Source organism: Perca flavescens, chromosome 1 (genome assembly GCF_004354835.1).
Source record: "Perca flavescens isolate YP-PL-M2 chromosome 1, PFLA_1.0, whole genome shotgun sequence".
In the NCBI taxonomy this organism is placed as follows: Eukaryota; Metazoa; Chordata; class Actinopteri; order Perciformes; family Percidae; genus Perca; species Perca flavescens.
In genome coordinates, this window is record NC_041331.1 from 40,565,571 (window position 1) to 40,579,902 (window position 14,332).

Here is a 14,332-nt window from a genome sequence, read left to right on the forward strand (position 1 = left end):
AAATCACAACATGTAATAGGAACATGTTGGCGTTATTTTGTCACTTATTGGGAGCAGTAGGCTAGATGGAGCCGGTTACCTCCAGGATCTGTGCTAAGCTAGGCTAGCTGGAGCCGGTTACCTCCAGGATCTGTGCTAAGCTAGGCTAGCGGTGGGGGCGTCAGACAGAGTTAGGACACGCATGGAGATGAGAAGGGTATGTATGGACTTATCTAACCATGGGGGATACAGGGAATAAGACAAAGTCCCAATAAGTCGGCGTGTTCCTTTAACTCTTGGGCAACAATATCCATGAGCAACTGTGATTGCATCATACTTTAACAACTTAGCTAGCTCAGCCTAGTTCAACACACAAGTTTCCTTCCCAATCAAAGGTAGTGCAAACTTTAACAGAATTAACAGAAAATCTGCAAAAGAAAATTCTAATTAATGTGGTTTTCCATCCACTGCTGTCATGTGTATATTACGGAGTTTAGTTGGCCGTGGATTGAGCGTTTTGATACTTTCACAGTATTCATATAGCACCTTGACCTGCTTTATAATAAAAAAAAGACAGACGTTTAACTTTTTACAATATGGGACCTTTAGGGCACCGACCATGAACTGCAACATCCCTGGTTGCCGTCCTTAGATCACTAATTAACATATTTTTTAAACCTTTATGTAGTTTCATTCACTTCATTTAGCAGTTCTTTCTCGTTTGTTTAATCTGTACACAAACACAAATGTTGAAATGACAGTTTGTTGTTATACAGGGCGTTACATGCTGAAACTGTATCTAACTTAGTGGAATTTTGTCGTAATTGTAAGGTTGCCAAGCAAACACGGGAGAGAGTAAATGGAATCAGAGTGGCGAGGTGTCCAGGGTGTACTCTGCCCAATGCATGCTGGGAAAGGCATTAATTGTTAACAGTCCCACAGCACAAAAATAATAATTTTAAAAAGATAAAAAAAGCTATAAAAAAAAATGGAAATATAACCTGTAACCTTAAAAGCCCTTATATTGCTTAATGGAAGGAAAATACAAAGCACAGACGGTAAACAGCTTGTTGAAAGTGAAAGGCTGAACTTTATCCAACACCCCCTGCAACTCATTTTGTGGGGATCACTCGTGTATCACCGTATGAATCCTGCATCGTACATCAGGTAGGGATTGTGCAGGGAGAAGACGGGCTGACAGCTCGGAGACTTAAGCTCCTCCGTCACAGAGACCTGATGTGCTGCTGCTCCGACTCGCTGTTTGTGCCACTGATTCCTCTCCAGCTGCAACACGCTCACAAGCTCCACTTGAATAAATATACGTTCGCAGAAACAAATGGGACGTCACATAAATGAAAAAGTCTGCCTCTTTAGTTTCACTTTCGGCATGAATCTGCAATCTGCCGCCGCTCACGACTGGAATGCTCTGCTCAAGACTCTGTAACACCTAAAGGTATCTACATAAGAGTGACATGACACTGTCATGACACAATCATGACACATGAACCCTAACCCTAACTTGTCATGACAAAAACCGAATGACACTTACTGACAGAAGCGTTATGTCATAAACGTTTATGACTTGTTTATAATGTTTATGACACATTCATGACAGCGTAAAGTGTAACCAAAGACTCTTACACTGGACAAACTCATTTCCATTTCATCTTTCCAAAAACGCCACCTTACATTACATACATCCCGACACTGAGTTTTATGTCATTTTAAACTGTATGTCTAATGTCTTTTATTTCCAAGCCCTCCTCCCCTTCCCCTAAGTGGCTTTGTCACTTGTGAGGTGTCGGGGACCAAGAAGCTGGTTAAACATTGATTTTAACCAAAAATGGCTCAGATTGAGCTGACTGCAGAGACAAAGGACACAGGGAAGGAAAGACAAAGGATCTTGGCCTACATGTGAATCCCAAAGCCAGTTTCACCAAACTCCTACAGGCAGAGTCGCCAAAATGGAGATTCTACCTTCAACACGAAGGGGGAACAAGCCAGACTGGTGGTGAGACAAAGAACTGCTTCACACCTGTGACAAAGTTGCAGTTTCCCCATTGGCCGTCGGGCCTTTGAATGCACCACCCTGCCACTAGGAGGCGGAGGAAGGATAAAAGCTGTCGCCGTTTATGCTTCTTTGCTTTCCACGGTAACCCAGTTTACTGACAGGAGGCGCACTAGTCCGGACTAGCTAGCCAGCATCACTTCGCTGCTCGAGATTGAGCTGGGACATTTTTATATCTTTCTGATATACCAAGGGGATCCGAGGAATTGCCTACTGGCCCAGTATTTCCTCTATCTGCAGCGGGATTAATCAGACCGGATTCAAGAAAGGACTACATCCCGTTTCTTGCTGTCGACCTGGATTGCGTGTCGTCCACTGCTCTGGACGAAACGGATCGTTAAACTCTGGCGAGAGATTAACTGACAAACGACACCCACAGTAAGGAGGCTTTTACACAGTTCTGGGCAGACTATAGAATTGGTGTGTTTGGTTTGTTTTATTAATGAGCAAAGGGTTTGCTACCATTGTTGCCATTAATGTGATCGGATTGTAATCATGTAATGGTCCATATATGATTTATTAATCTGCTTCTGTGAATGTATCAGTGATCACGATACTGTTGTTGTGTTAAGTAGCTGGGTATAACTGTAATCACTACCTGCTAAGTCACTCCTTTCACGGAGTTTAGTTACTGTCCGCGAGATAATTGCGGTAAATCAGCTGTTAGCCACTAGAGTGGTTATAGTGGCCGTTTCCCTCGATAAGTCAAAAGTCTCAGTCTGTCCTAAGTACACGTGTGGTCCGACCTGAGGGGCTGAGGGAAACTGGTCATTTTCAATAACTTACTAATTATAAACACACACACACACACACAAGCTAGCCACGTAGATCCCGAACTAGCGCTGCTAGCTTAACCACGTGGAATTGGCTTACGTTTGTATAGAGGTAACCCAGGAACTACCATGCCGGCTACCACCCTCTTGAGGCTAAATAGTTATGTGTAGCTCACCGGAGTAGCCATTTTGTAGTTTTGTGTTAGAACTACATTTCGACACCGCCCCTCCTCTTTCACTCTCTCTCTCACACACACACTCACACACACAGACACACACACAGACGTGTCCATGCTGCTTTGTTTTTGCTTTGTTTTTGGTTGTGATATTGTAAAAGGGTACATACGTTTATTATTGAGGGATTATTGATTAGCTACTGATAATTGTGAAGTTAATAAATCTTATTATACTTAATTAGCAGTTGCTTGTTATTATTTGTGTACTTATTGTAATAATTGCTGGCTGAACGGGTCCGTGCTCGAAATCACCCCTTCCTTTGTTTCCTTTTAAAGGATTTTCACAGAAATGAGACTGTTCCACAGTTTGATTATTGGTCCCTGACTTGCAGGGTGGTTCCCCGTTTTTATTGTTTGTCGATTTGATACAGTTATTAATAACCATATTCATAACTTCATTAATATTGATAAAACATCTTTGATAATTTTCCAATGGTCAAATCTGTACCCTACGGGTATCCAACAGAGGCCACCATTGTAAATAAGAAGCTGTTCTTAATGACTTTCCTGTAGAAATAAAGGTGAAATGATGGCGCGCGCGCGCGCACACACACACATACACACACGCACGAACGCACATTCAAACACTTAAAAAACACTAGCTGTGTTTTCAGGCTATGGAGGTGTAAAATCAGCACAGTGCAAAAAAAGTGAAGTGCTGAGTTTCAAAAGTTGCAAGGAAGTATGCGAGCAGGGAGGAAAAGTGACTTCAGTGGCTGGACGAATTAGCCCCGTTTTATGGCTCTTATGGTGCTTTAGCCACAGAGGGGTCGTCCTGTCTAAATTTATAGTTGCACCGTGGTAACACTTTACAGCTTTCTTCATGCATTAGGACAGGAATCCTCCGAACACATGCACTTGGCACAGCACACCGGGATAAGATTTATACTAGAGGAGGGGAGACTGAAAGCTTTACATTTGCTCAAAAAAAGACAACCTTTTTTAATTGCCAACTATTTTTAATAATCAATTTAATGGTTTGAGTCATTTGTTTATGAAAATAAGAGGTCAAAATACTCTGATTATCACACCCACCCTCCTGTCCATTCATATTTATCTAAATTAATCCCATTTAGTATTTGTATGAAAATAATTGCTAAATCTATGCAAGATAGGTGTATTTCACAAGTGAAAAATGTGTTGAGAAAATGTGTTTGTACTAATTTCCATGAGGACAGAAACATATTTAAAGATACTATAAGATTAGACCAAACACAAAAAAAAAAAAAATCTAAATTTCGGCTCCCATGTTAACAGGTTAGAGCGGTGCGTGACATGCACGCACGGCTCGGGCCGCGCCGAAAACTCATGCACGCTAGAAATGGAACCAACGCCTATTTTTCACGTGACACGCAAGCGTTTTGGAAGCATTTCCAGGCAAAATAGAATAGGAAAAGATGTTTATAACAAAGCAGAAATTGTGAATTATTTTGACTAATAGTTAAGATCGGAGGATGTTGAGTGGATCACAGAAGGGTTTATGTCAAAGTTTAGTCTTGACACCGTTGACAACTGACAACTAAAATTGAATAAAACACCCAAAATGCAAAGAAAGTAATCATTAATTTTCCCTGCAAAGAACCTTGTATGGGTTCAATATAACGAGCATCCATGCATCCATGTTATTTTGGGGGCAATTTGGTTGAAAGAAACCCATATTTCTGATATAAAAAACTTTGGAAACGGGTCAAATGTGACCCGTGGACAACACAAGGGTTAATAAGAGAGCCAAAGACACATGCTCTTGTAATCCTGAAGACGAGTTGATCAATCATTAAAACAGGCTTCTAATCCTTTCATCCTGTGGCTTGAAGCAGAAGCAGCTACAAGGAGGATTACATCAGCGACTGGTAACGAGAGATTAATAGATATCAGATTAAATAATTGCTTCCCTAATTTCAGCTATTGTCTCGGCATGCTGAAGCAGCCTTCGGTGCCCTCCAATCTCTGGATCTGCTGCGGCAGGAAGAAGGAGAGCGGGGGTAGGAGCGACTCTAAGTGCACCTGGCGTCTTCCTCTGGCGTCTGATCGCCGTTAAAAACTGTCGACGGGGCCGATCACGACATCCAGGGGCGACGGGGATTCCAAATTAAAGGGTTCTGAACTGAAAAACAAGATTAATATTTCTCCTCTTGACAATTATGATGTTCCATTTAGATGCACATTTTAGTTTTTTGTGCATAACACCATTAGAGTTTTGCTACTAGAAGACTAATTTGCTGAGTAGATAATCCCATATATTTATCTATTTTATAGGGACATAAACTGAATACAAATACATTATTGGGATATGAAAAGATAACGCTTGCATCCTGTCACACTATTTGTAACAAACCAGACTTCTTCTCTGTGTCAAAAGTCAGTCAAATCACAGATATCATCGAGGATAAACGTCCATAAATCCATTTAGAAATCATATCTTTTTTTCCAATTTTCTTTCTAATGGAGCTCCTTATAACTTCAGATTTTGTCTCAATTGTCAGACGCCAGTCAGTTATCAGTAACCCAGCTGGAACTGCTGGTAGTTTAGGCAAGGAAGCAAGTTTTCATGATGCAAATTTGCCAAAAGTGTGAACAAACCTAAGCTAAAAAACACAGAGGTGAGCATAGCTTAAAGTTCAATATACAGACATTGTTGTAGTGGGTCTTCCTCAATACCTTTTCATCAATTTTCATCAGATGTCTCGCACAGAGAAGGATGATAAAGTCTGATTGAAGTTGCCCAGATATACAGTATTACCTTTGTGTAATTTGACAGAATACCGGAAAGTGACGAAGTGAGCGATCGTCTCAAAAGTACCTGCAAAATGGCTGATTGCTTCGCACATTTTTGTCAACAGCTTTCCCTTCTTCTTTTTTTTCCACAGACACTTCGAACCGACTTCATTTTTATCTGGACCTGCTCCAGTTTTACACACAACCTGCAGGATTTATATCGCCTAATGCAAATCAGAACACTGACAGTTACTCAGCTTTTATTTAGACTTACTTTTTAAACATTGTTTCGGAGGTGGAGTTCAAATACAGTTAATTCATTATCAATTGACTTAGGTTCAAACATTGGGCCCCATCTTGCACCCGGCACAGCGCAGCGCAAAGCCCGACGCAAGTGTCTTTGCTAGTTTAAGACCGACCCAGTTGTGAGTTTCCCGTCCAGCACCCACGTCGTTTAAATACCAAATGCACCTGCGCCCATCTGTGGCCCATGGGCGTGCTGGTCTTACAGGGAGGTGTGTTCAGGTGCATTCTGGGCGTATTGCTATCTTGAGGCAGCGGGAAGTGATCGCGCCATTGACCATCAAAAACCTGGTCTAAAGTCAATAACAGCATCTCAGCAGCATTTCATTGTTATTTTAACAGCGCATTAGTAAAATGTGCGTGCACACTATGCTTGTTACGCACACAGGGACGCACAGCACACACACATGCAAAAGATTAATAATTAATAAAATATTACAATGTGAAATAGTATTATTGTGTATACCTAGATATTTTATATTACACGTTATTATGGTTATTGGTGCTTTCACTTCACGCACGAGCAGATCAGTTTCTTCTCCTGAAAATCTCGCCTTCCTGCTCAGCATATTCTCCATCATAATAGCAATGCTCCAAGGTCCAAACGCGCCTGGCTTTTAAAGGGAATGGGAGATGATCTCTGATTGGTTGATTGCATGTTACGCCCAAAACACACCTCTGATTAATGAAGACACCAAGTACAACCCTTTTGAACCATGCACCCAGCGCATGGAACCTTTTTTCCGCCGTCAAACTAGCAGAAGTGGATTTGGACACGCCCTAAACACACCTGGACCAAGCTCTTCACACCATGCACTTAGATAAAAGTTAGTTAAAATAGGGCCTCTATGTTATTACCTCCGCAAAGAAGGGTTATTTTTTCGGCTAAATTTGTGTGTCGTCAGGATTATGGAAAAACTTCTAGTCTGGATTTTCATGAAACTTGGTGGAAGGGTGTGGCACGGGCCAACGATGGAACACATTACATTTTTTGGAGAAGATCCAAACCCCGGGGCAGATACACAAAATATTTTTTCACTTTCATTTACATTGCAAGATTAGGCTTTGTGCTGCATCAATGTGGTGTCAGAATTATCTGAAAAATGAGTTCACGCTGCATTACCATGGTGAGATAGGGCATGCATTGGCGGAGGTCTGCACTCTCTGAGTGCCCTCATAGTTTGGTTTTCCGAGCAGCTAAACCTACACATATATTGTAAACTGACTGAATCTGAACACAGATATTCTGAAATAAACAGATACAGACAGCTTTCCCTTACACCCCTACTGTTATTTTGAATCACTGATTTCCTTTCAATATCTTTATCTTTGGTTTCTATACTGTTTGGTTTGGCCTTACATTTGCACGATTTAGAATGTAATACTGTATTGTACATATTACTTATCTTTTTTAATTGTATATATTACTTATCTTTTTATATTATACTTGTTGTACGTGTCCTTATTGCACCGTGGGTCAGAGAGAAACGTATTTTCAAGTGCTCTGTATGTCTGACACATATTTCAGAATTGACAATAAAGACGACTTGACTGATAATTAAAAAACCAAAAGTATTCTATAAAGGAAGTGAATAATAGCATTAACTGGAATTATGGGACACAATGAACGTTTTTGTTGTAGGAGGTGTTAGAAAATGACATTCCACATATATATATTATTACTGTTGTAATATATATATATATATATATATATATATATATATCAGATTTGCTGTGGAGATGTGATGAATGGCTGAGGTGTCGGTGGGTGACAGAGAGGGGTGGGGGGGGGGGGGAGGGTAAAGGTTGAAGCAGGTTGATGGGTGCTGAGGTCACCGACGGCCAAGCTGCTCGGGTTCAACAGCCAGAGAGGCGACGCAAACAGCGTTCAGTTTACAGAAGAAGAGAACCAAAAAGAGGACAGAATGAGCTGGACAGAGAATGAAAAAGGGGGACAAAGGAGGGAGGAATCGTACTGAGAAGAGATGAAATTGCTTCAGGCAGAGATGAAAAATAACAAAAGGTGTCCTACGCCCGCAAGACAGACACACGAACATAAGATCTCTTCAATTTCAGTTATTTTTGGAAAAAATGTTAAGTCTAGGAGCAAAAACAATAAATATGTACGACAAAACGCACGGTTCCATCTTCATGTACAGAGACGAACAGAAAGTGAAAAAAACAGAGCGCTCACAAAACAGCCAGGAAACAGAAAGACGAAAGCCCTGTTATCAAATCAGCAGGCCCCCCACCTCTCTGTCGGGGAGGGAAACCTTTCAATTAGCTCCGGCTGGGCATATCGCTCAACAAAAGACCTGTCCCAGGCCATTAACGTTAGCGAACCAGGCAGCAGTCTTTCCCTAGTTAACATTGAAGAATTAGCTTCCGGCGTTCAAACTACTCAACCAATGGGAGCGTGAGACCGCACGTGTGTGTGTGTGTGTGTGTGTGTGTGTGTGTGTGTGTGTGTGTGTGTGTGTGCGCGCGCGCTCGCTCGCAATGGAGCAAGCATCACACAATAGAGTCGAGGGTTATTTGTCTCGGTCCCCCGGGAGAATCTAATAAAGTTGTTTACAAGCAGATGTTGAATAAAGACACACAATACGCTCCTCTTCACCCTCCTCTTCTCCCTCAGGCAAACCCATTCACTTCCTTTTCTCAATAAGAAAAGGCAGCACTGCCCCATAGAATTTACCATCTAGGGTGGATAATTGATTTATTTCGCTGGATCGAGGGAGGTTTGTAAACCTTCCTCGATCAGAAACATTAGAAAAAGACTGGGCAGGGAGATATTCTCTTCCTCTCACCGACATTGTTTCTGACAGGTTTAAAAGACGAGTTTTGACTTTTAAGTTCAAGCGTCACAAAGTATACTTTCAGGATCGCACTTTTATCTGCATGTGTTTGCTTGCAGGGGGACAGGCAGTCAGAGAAGGTCTGAATTGCAATACACATTATTTTTCTCTGAAAGGCATAACAAAACTTTACAAAAAAAAAAAATGTACAGCTTGGTATTGAACCTATCAGCACTACTTCACCCTTGTCATATGAAAACCGGTTGGTAGTCTCACTTGCTTTGGGCTCTTTATGGATGTGTCTCAACATTTCTGTGAAAAATGAATCCCATTACACAACAAACCAAGCCAACGTACGTATACAGATTCTAACTGGCTGCAGGCAAAATACAAGTACAACCATCTTATCTGTCCTTTCAATATACAAGTGCACTTTCACTGTGAGACGCAAAACACACAGGGCTAGATTTGTCAAGCCGTTTACGCCTGTTTCCAGGTGCTAATTGGTCGCAAAGACGGACGTAACCGATGCGGGCTATTTACAAACAGGGGCACTTGGGTAAAATCACAGATTGTCCTCCACATGAGCGAGAAGAGACAAGTTGCGCTTTCAATATGCGTTCGTGGGAGGGTTGGGGGGAAAGTGGGAGTTCCACCCAAAAAGGTGGGAGGATAAGCGCAAAGTGCGCCTAATTATATATTCCGTGGTATTTACAAAGACTGTCAGTAAGAGCGCGTCTCTATTCTGCGGGGGAAATTCTCCGCCTCTTAAAAGCAGGTCTAAACCAGCCGCAATCGAGTTTCCTCGTAGACCTTTATGCTGCTGGTGAAATGGCAACAGTAATTTGAGCAAGACGAAGACATAGACGAGGCTGAAAATGTTTTTAACACAAGAATCACACTTTGTCAGTGAACACAACATCATTTAGCGTTACAGATTGAGCAGCCATGCAATATTAGAGTTACTGGAAGAAATCAGAAATCATAAACAGACACAGCGCAAACTGCGCCAGTGTTAGTAAATCAGGCCCACAGTCTGTGAAAATAACAAATGTAAGTAAGAGTCAAATGTTGAGTGCAGACTGCGATATTCCCACTGCTGATGCTATGACTGTTTGAAATGATCCTGATGCCAATATTTGTAATGTAGCGAGGAGTTTAACAACTGCTGGAATGGGATGTGAACGCCGATTGTTTCTGGCTTAAATGCCTCCTAGGGTATTTTTGTGAATGTATGTATGTACGTGAGTCAAACTTTAGTTTAAAAGCATATTTAGGACCGAATTGCCACTTTTAAGATTGACCGTATTCTTGTTTTTGGGTCAAATGGCCTTTTGAATGGAAGAGCTACGGGCACTCTCATGCTAGTCTCAAAATAGCTATTTTCGAAATACTAAGAAGGCTCGACACAACATGAAACTATGCTCGAAGTATCACCAGGGGCTCTACACATGAACGAAAGCATTGACAACATTCTTTGTGTACACAGATTTACTAAAAAGAAAGTTTTTGAGCAACTCACCGCAGCTGTTGTTGTTTCCGGTCACTACCACCTCGGCAGTCAAAACAAGTACATATCCGAATGCAAATGAACGGACTCCATACGAGGCTCCTTATTCAACTACAAGGTCAACATTGTTTTTCAATAACGAAAATACATCGACTTACCTGTGCATTTATATGGAGCTAAGCTTTAGGAGCTTTCCGTCGTTACTCTCCTCCCTGTTACAGTGCATTCAGAAATCAATTGTTTTTTACTGATAAAATGGCTGCGGCCGCAAACAACAACAGCTGCGGTGAGTTGCTCAAAAACTTTCTTTTCTTTCGTTCATGTGTAGAGCCCCTGGTGATACTTTGAGCATAGTTTCATGTTGTGTCGAGCCTTCTTAGTATTTCGAAAATAGCTATTTTGAGACTAGCATAAAAGTGCCCCTAGCACTCCCATTCAAAAGGCTATTTGACAGTCCTATGTTCCCACAGCCCAATGGTCCCACAGTCCTATGTTCCCACAGCCCTATGTTCCCACAGCCCAATGGTCCCACAACCCTATGTTCCCACAACCCTATGTTCCCACAGTCCTATGTTCCCACATCCCAATGGTCCCACAACCCAATGGTCCGACAACCCTATGTTCCCACAACCCTATGTTCCCACATCCCTATGTTCCCACAGCCCAATGGTCCCACAAACCTATGTTCCCACAGCCCTATGTTCCCACAGCCCAATGGTCCCACAAACCAATGGTCCCACAGCCCAATGGTCCCACAGCCCAATGGTCCCACAAACCTATGTTCCCACAGCCCTATGGTCCCACAGCCCTATGGTCCCACAGCCCTATGGTCCCACAAACCTATGTTCCCACAAACCTATGGTCCCACAGCCCAATGTTCCCACAGCCCTATGGTCCCACAGTCCTACGTTCCCACAGTCCTATGTTCCCACAGTCCTACGTTCCCACAGTCCTATGTTCCCACAGCCCTATGGTCCCACAGCCCTATGTTCCCACATTTCTAAGATTTTTCTTAAAATTAGGCCCTATGTTAGGGTTAGGGTTACATTCCAATCTGTAGTCCATTGCTACTGGATAATAGGTTGGGTGTAATTGGCTACCAAATTGGGAGAAAGGGGGATCAAATCTGATACACATTTTTGAAAAAGAAAATGTGAACATCTATAGTCCCTTGTGAAGCGAACCATAGTGTAAAATAGTACTGAGCAACACCTGAGTGTGTTTCCTAGATGGGAAAGAGCTGTGATCGATCTATTTGCATAGCTTCAATCAGCTGTTTCTCAGTAGCAATGGAATAAAATGCAGGGGATATATTTGTGTTTATTTGGGAATAGCTGTTCACTTTCAATGTAGCCTATAAGTTAGCTTTAGAACACAATGTTATCTGTTCTGACTTACAGTGTGAAAGCATTTGTGAATTTGGCAGTACATATCCATTGTTTTTAAAAGATGATCAAGCATTTTAAATTTGTGTTAACTGTATGCAACTTGTGTCAAAGCAACAAGAAATGTGTTAATTGTATAGCCTACACAGACGGATGTTGTGCTGTGTTAAGAGTTTAGGAAAGTTGTTAAAAGTATTGAAAAAATTGTCATGGCAATCGTAAAAAAAAAAAAAACTGTATAACCTACATGTGACTTTGCAACTTTCCCAGTGTATTAAAAAAGATAAAACAGCTGGATCATCAAAACTAGATAAAACAGCTTACATTAATTAAGTTGTAATAGTTTGAGGAAAAGTTGTGGTTTTCAAGACTTTCTGAGCTGTATCAGATGTGATGAGATATACAGATCCGGAGTGTGTGTGTGTGTGTGTGTGTGTGTGTGTGTGTGTGTGTGTGTGTGTGTGTGTGTGTGTGTGTGTGTACACACAGCAGCTGAAGCATTTGTCGTGTGAGCTTTGACTGAGCATCTGTTGTCTCATCTGCTCCGTCTAATTGGGCTTTTCTTTCTTTGGAAAAAGTTAAAACCAGCTTCAAGCTAAAACAGGGAAACATTGGGCTTTTATCTCACTGACCAACATCCATCCCACACACCCGGGTTTAAAGCCCCTCTGAGGTGAATGTGACAGATATCACAAAGATAAACGGCCTCTTGCACTTGAGACTGAAGACACCAGAGGACAAATGAGCCATGAGCCTGATTTACCCGATGTAGCGACCCAAGAAGGCACCGCTGTTCAAACATATCTTCAGAATAAAGCCGCCATCTTTCAGTTTTAAGAGACATCTGACAACATCTAACTCCGTATTAGCCGAAGTTTTGCGCTTGCGACTTTTGTTTCCCTTCTTCTATCCTTTTTTTCTTCTGTTTACATTGATTTCAAAGCTCTCGGTTGGTAAAAAAAGAAAAACTTGAAGTAGAAATGTATCCACTTTGTAAGAGAACTGGTTTGATCTAACTTTGACAGCTCTAACAGCAGATATAGATAAATGCCTGGCGCGAGTGAAAAGATAACGACAGAGGTTGAGTCACTGTTCCACAAGTTACACTGCAATTTTAACGAGCCTGGAAACTTTGTGTGTATCGAGTGGAAAAAGGGTTTGAACATAACAATGCCGATGACATGAAAATGATGTTGTTTGTTGCAGAGACGTTACACAGAGCGCACGTTCCCCTGTGGTGGGGATATTTCAAATCCAGCTGTATGCCGCAGAAAGCTCTCTGAGCAACAATGTCGGATATGTTTTTATTGCCTTTTGATCAAACACAAAGAGCATTTTCAGCATTAGAAGAGCATCCTTACTCCATATACTGTATGTAAGTAGAGAGCAATGTGTGTTAACTTCTTATGAAAGCAGTTAAACTGCTGCTCACACAGAATGTGAACAGAGTAATTTAGTTGGTCTTTATATCAGTTTTACATCACTTGCAGCTCATATCTTGGTTGCTGTCGGTTACACATTACTGCGAAAAGCTCTGTGCCTTTCAGCAGTGGGGAATTTAACAAGACTATTATATGAAATAAAGTGTTTGTTATTTGGATTATTCGCTTTTTCTGGGCAGACGTCTATAAGATGAGTAAATGCAGTTCTTTGGGTTTACAACTTCTTAAACCTTTTTACACCATGGCCTCTGAGACTGAGACTCAATTCTGATTGGCTGGCAGGGCTGTTCTCGTGAACTATTCGTACATAGAGCTATGAAAAGTAATGCACTGTAATTCTTATGCATAACGTAAGTAACACATGTAACACAGAGGGCTTTAAGTCTCCTGGAAGAAGTTAACTTGAAAGAAATGCTAATGTTGCTCCTCCTTCTATCTGACCGTGTTTTTTGCTCCTTCCATTGCCCTTAAATGAACATGAATAAATAAAATTAAAAAAATCAATTAATGCAGCTTTAAATGTCAGTAGCAATTGCAATAGTTCTATAGCTTCAGCGCATTTCAGGGTTTTGCCTACCATTATAAGGCTTAGGCACAGCACAGAGCTGTTTTGGGCACCACTTAAGCCGAATGTATGTAAAATCAATGTGAGCATTAAAAGGAACTGAATGACTTCTCTCAGATCTAATGGTTGGAGTCGGTCCCGAGTGGACTTCTTTAGCAAGTTTTGTCTTTAAGCTTCTTTAATGTTTATTTATTCATTCTCTGCTTTAGCTTTTCCAAGACCAGGGATGCACCAAATCCAGGATCCGGGTTCGGATTCGGCCGAACATTGGGCTTTTTGATGGGGTTCAGTTTCTGCTGAACCTTAGAATTTTGCGGTTGATTACGGGAAGGTGTTTACGTAGGTGGAGCGTTCAATGCAGCAGGCTGTGAGAAAGTGAAAATGGAACTCGTGAGCAGAAAAAGTTTGGCAGTACTTTCAGTCAAAAGAAGGCCATTCAAGTCCAGCTACATGTTCAATTTACAACGCTGATTGGTCTGGTGGTGGCGAGGACCCTAAACTATACACAACATGGCCGCTGGTCTGAAAACATCTGGAAGAATACGAGTTGTGTGTGAAGGA

The 14,332-nt window shown here is 41.6% G+C and overlaps 1 protein-coding gene across 3 annotated transcripts in view; it reads right to left on the bottom strand.

Annotated features, from left to right (window-relative positions):
- The window catches only part of LOC114554001 (multiple epidermal growth factor-like domains protein 11), a 194,169-nt gene that overhangs the window by 124,996 nt on the left and 54,841 nt on the right, over positions 1-14,332 (bottom strand). The gene's annotated exons all lie outside the window — the stretch shown is intronic.